The sequence below is a fragment of the Hyperolius riggenbachi genome, chromosome 7 (assembly GCF_040937935.1).
Source record: "Hyperolius riggenbachi isolate aHypRig1 chromosome 7, aHypRig1.pri, whole genome shotgun sequence".
NCBI classification, from domain to species: domain Eukaryota; kingdom Metazoa; phylum Chordata; class Amphibia; order Anura; family Hyperoliidae; genus Hyperolius; species Hyperolius riggenbachi.
In genome coordinates this window covers 22723572-22729063 of record NC_090652.1, presented here as the reverse complement: position 1 = coordinate 22729063, position 5492 = coordinate 22723572, and the positions used below count along the sequence as shown (strand labels likewise).

Sequence of the window (5492 nt, the reverse complement as noted above, 5' to 3'; positions counted from 1 at the left end):
GTTGTGTATTTTTGTTTTCTCATTGTACCCTATCAATAATTACAAACCCCTGTTTGCAAAAACGCCTCTTAATACACCCTTATGACATTCATAATTAAAAAGCTGAGTCCCCAAGGTAACAACAATTTATGGACGTCAGAAAACAGAATTATGTAACTATAACATACAGGGCTGTTCAAATATGGATAGTTTAGTAAAGTTTCGGCTCGTTGCGTTTTCCTAACATTTTCCCAAGTTTGGTCGTTAGTTTGTAAATTACTTAAAATGAGGCCACATCTACCTCATTTGATAACAAACTGGATTCACAGCAATCTATTAGAGCACCTATGGCTTTTTGCCTACCATTTATTTGCACTTATTATTACACCATTCTTTGCATAGCCGTTCCAGTGCAGGAACCCTCTGACCATATTCAATAAGAGCTTGTTCAGTGTGTTCCAGTGGCTGCGCTCCTGTCCATATACGTAGCATTGTAGCTTGTGCACGGCTTTGTGCTTTGCACTGGCACAGGACATATTTGCGCCTGCACAGTAATTCCGCACTCGTACACAGACAGGAGGGCGGCTGCGAAGAAGAGGATCCCAGCCAGCAGTGGTGGGTTCAAGGCAGAGAGTCTCTGGATCATCCATAGACTTCCCTCTACTGAAATAAGTATTTAGCTTTTATTTATTCCCCCCCCCCCCCCCCACAGGCTTGCATAAAGGCTGGCATCACATGTAATGATTTTCAATGGTAATACACAAGTTGATTCTGAATTTTTGTACGTTTCCCCACGCATGAAATCTCAATGTACCTGTAATAACCATAGACTGCTGGAAGACTACTGGGAATGAAACGCATGTAAAAGTGCGCTCTACGTATGCAAAACCACAAATGGAAAACCGTGCCTGTTTTCCACAATGCAAGTGTGATCCCAACAGGGCTGTGGAGTCGGAGTCGTGGAGTCGGGCAATTTTGGGTGCCTGAAGTCTGAGTCGGAGTCGGGAAAAAATGCACCGACTCCGACTCCTAATGAATTTGTAACTGTAATTAAAATAGAAAATATGATAAAATGTTCTATTTCTCAGATAATAGTCATTAAAAATAATGTATATATACAGTAATAGCTGTGCTTAGTCCACAAAAATGAAATAAACCAATCAAAATTAGTTACTTGTGCTGCTTCAATAAAGCAGTCCCCGTATTTTTAAGGTCAGATATACACATCTGATTGTGACTGTATATATGATGTGTACACAGGAATCTCTTATATATACTAAATAACATCCATGCTGTAAGAATAAAGCCTGATGTGTAGCTGTGACACTAATAGAGATGGTCAATGAGATGGAAATAATTCTGCATTGATGCTGATTTATGCAAATGTATGCACTCCCTTTGCTGATGAAATCAAATAATTTGATATGTTGTTAAAATTTGGTTTGGTGACTACAAATTAAAGGGTACCTGAGACGGATGAAAAGTAAAGTTTTATACATACCTGGGGCTTCCTCCAGCCCCCTTCATGCTAATCAGTCCCTCGCTGTCCTCCACCACCCGGATCTTCTGCTATGAGTCCTGGTAATTCTGCCCGTCAGCGCTGTCCGGCCGCATGCCGCTCCCACAGCCAGGAACATTCTGCACCTGCGCAATAGTGCTGCACAGGTGTAGTATGCTCCTGGCGGCGGAGTGTGTGCATGCGCACTACGCCTGACTGGCTCAAGTACCTGGACTCATAGCAGAAGATCCAGGTGGTGGAGGACAACGAGGGACTGATTATCCTGAAGGCGGCTGGAGGAAGCCCCAGGTCTGTATAAAACTTTAATTTCCTCTGTCTCAGGTTTACTTTGTTACACAGTAGTACTATACTCTACATATGCACTCCCCACAGAGCTGCAGGGAATCCACTGAGAATGCTGTGCACATTGAATACAGAGGTGTTGTCTGTCACCCATAAACCTTGTTCAGATTGTGCATGAAGAATGTGTAATAGAGGAAGAATCTCCTCATTCCCCTGCAGAGTACCTGCACATCATTCTTACATGTACCCACACTTACATTGCCTAGGGCCTGATAGATGTTCTTTGTTCCGGTTTGTACCTTTTACAAGTATTCTTTCCAAGGACTAGTTTTAGTCTAAAGGGAATAAATATAGTAGTCTACATATCCTTCTCACTTCAGTTGTCTTGTAAAATTCCTAAGCGTTGGCAGTTAAGAGACGAATTTCATGTTACATACTTTTAATCAACAAAATTGTAATATGCAAATTAGAGGAGTCGAGGAGTCAGAGGAATCCTAAACTGAGGAGTCGGAGTCGGTGGATTTTTGGACCGACTCCACAGCCCTGGATCCCAACCTAAGAATGATCACTGTTACTGGCTGTAACAGTGATCATTCACAAAAAAACAGGCAGAGATTGGCTCAGGGAGTACATGTTCCCTTGCACCAATCAGTGTTGCCTTAGGCGTCATTGGGAGCATGTGCGCATGTACTCAAGGTAATGGGCACTATACTATACACGGATGGCAAGTGCCAGAGGTCTATGATGAGTGACACGCACGTTGAAAAGCACACTGCAATGTTTAGGTCTCTGGCAATGTAAAACTATGATTTATTAAAAAATCAGCGCAGATCATAAGTGAATCCACTGTTTCACAATCCGCTGTATTTCACCAAAGTGGTCATCCAGTTTACACATCCAAGTGGTTGACTATCACCCAAAGGATTAGGAGCTTACCAGCTGCTGACAACCCACAATATAAGGCTGTATGTCTCGCATTTAGTGGTAAGGGGGACCAGGAAACGACCAGAATTCAAACTTCCAACAATCTTTATTTTAGATCAGGCATAACATCCGGAATGCCAAGATCGACAAAAACATGGAAATAAATGGCAGATCGAAGTGTACACCGTTTATTGGTAAAACAGCACATAACCATAAAGTGGAGAAGTAAAATTCAATAAAATTTACATACGGGGCCCAAGCAACGGGAACCCCAAGAAAAATTTGCGCTTGTATGCTGTAACCAGTAAGATAATAAAAGGTGCCCTCTGTCTCCTTCCCAAAGGAGACGGGCAGCACCTTTTGGGAAGGAGACAGGCAGGACCTTTTATTGTCTTACTGGTTGTGGACTAGCATACAAGCGCCAATTTTTCTCGGGGTTCCCATTACTTGGGCCCCGTATGTAAGTTTTTTATTAAATTTTATTTCTCCTTTTTATGGTTATGTGCTGTTTTAACAACAGTGTACACTTAGATCTGCCGTTTATTTGCATGTTTTGTCGATCTTGGCATTCCGGATGGTATGCCTGTACTAAACTAAAATAAGGATTGTTGCAAGTTTGGATCCTGGTCATTGCCTGGTCCCCCTTACCCCTGAATGCGAGACATACAACCTTATAACGTTGGTTGTCAGCAGCTGATAAGCTCCTTCTAATCCTTTGGGTAATGGTCAGCCACTTGGATGTGTAAACTGGATGACCACATTGGTGAAATACAGCTGATTGTGAAACGGTGGATTTACTTATGATCTGCGCTGATTTTTTTAATAGTTTTATCTGTGTGGACTTTTGGACATTGTCTTTCCTCAGCAGCGATCAATTATCTGATTCCCCTGGCACAGATCTTTTTTGTTTAAATGTAAAGCTATGATTGTTGGCTCAGCCAAAAAGTTTACCATTAGTTGATTTGCCAGAAAAGGCGCAAGTGTTTTATTATTATTTTCTTTCTATTTTTTTTCTTTAAGTGTGTGTTGGTTTTTTCTGTTTTGTTTCCATAGGCGAATGTAGCCATTTCGGCAAGTCTGTATGCCTACACTATTTCTTATTAAGTTTGCATCAATACTGTTTATGTATTGGAAAAAAACTTTTCAATAAAAACTTTTAATGGAAGGGAGAAAAAAATGCACTACATGTGCAAAAAAGCTACCGCTGCACTGTGAACCCCACATGGGTATTGCAGTGTGGTGAATCGCGTTACAAAGCGTCAGTTACACCGCAACGCACTGCTGTGAACAGGACCTAAAAGACTCTTAAAAAATTGTATATTTTACAATGAGGCTCAGCTCACACTTGAACCGGGTCTCCAATGGCCAGCCACAGCGACGGAAAGTGCATTATCTTCTCTGATGGTCTATTGAGGTGTGGAGCAGATGCATTTCCACCATAAGCTTCTATGGGAAGCACATCCACTTCTCACGAAAAATCTTGTAGGTCGGGACATTGCAACCACAACAGATCCAGTGGACACAGGATAACATGGGACATCTCTTTTTTTTCCGTTGCAATGTGCCAAAATAGACAAAAGTGTCTGCCTTGTGTTTTGATGAGGATATAGTCTATTCTCATTTTCGTTCATCAGCATGGGTTTACTAAAGATTTTGTAAGACCAACATACTCAATGCTGAATGTGAATTGAGAAAGAATTGGATGTAGTTTACTTGGACTTTGTAAGGGCCCTTTTCCCACGAGCAGTTGACAGGCAGTGAAAAGACTGTTGAACTCACAACTGCTTGCTGCTGCTTAGTAACTGCTCACTGAGCGTGCAGTTCAGCCGCCTATGGAAAAGGGTCCTAAAGGCTTCTGACAGTGTTCTCCACAATAGATTGGTGCAAAAGCTAAGGCCTCTTTTCCACAGGCAGTTGAACTGTGTGCGCAGCAAGCAGTTACCAGGCAGCAGTGAGCAGTTGAGAGTTTGAGAGGCATTTCACTGCCTATCAACTTCCCGTGGAAAAGAGGCCTAATGATACAGCACAGAGGCAAAATGTGTGTATGTGGATAGAGAACTGGTTAAGGGACAAAAGGCAAAAAGTGATGGTAAACAGATCATACTCAAAATGGGAAACTGTTAGCTGTGGGGTCCCATAAGGATCAGTACTAGGTCCAGTCCTTATTCAATTTATGTCTAAATAATGTATTCCAGTGGATAAGACAGAGTAAGGATGCTATCTTTACAGATGATGCAAAATAATGTTGAATTTTCAAAACTAAGCAGGATAGTGACATTTACAACAAAATCTTGACAAGATGGCCACATGGGCAGGTATACGGCAGATGAAATGTAATGCTGATTAATTTAAGGTCCTGCATCTGGATGTGCCAATAGTAGATCAATGTATAAAACAAATGGTATACAGCTGGGGACATCAGACTTGGGGATACTGGTTGGTAACAAATTAAGCAACCGTAGTCAATACCAAGCAGAAGCAGCTAAAGCAAATACAATTATGGACGCATTAAATGGGAAGTAAAATCATGAGATTCTTGTATACAATTCCCTCTGAAAAAATTGAGATGCCACATCTGGAGTATGAGATACATTTTTGGGTGACGCTATAGGAAGGACAGGCAGCGCACAGCAGTTATAGCAATACTTGCGCCGCTGATGTGTGTGTTGTGCAACTACCGCATCTGGTGTTACCTCCGTAATGCCTGCATTGCAGATGCAAGTGTTACTCTATATGCATGCTACACCAGTAGTGTATCGGTAACATTGCCATACACTGCCTGCACATG

The 5492-nt window shown here is 41.8% G+C and overlaps 1 protein-coding gene across 2 annotated transcripts in view; it reads left to right on the top strand.

Moving 5' to 3' along the window:
* LOC137524137 (zinc finger protein 436-like) overlaps positions 1-5492 on the top strand; it is a 297499-nt gene that overhangs the window by 207327 nt on the left and 84680 nt on the right. The window lies entirely within an intron of this gene.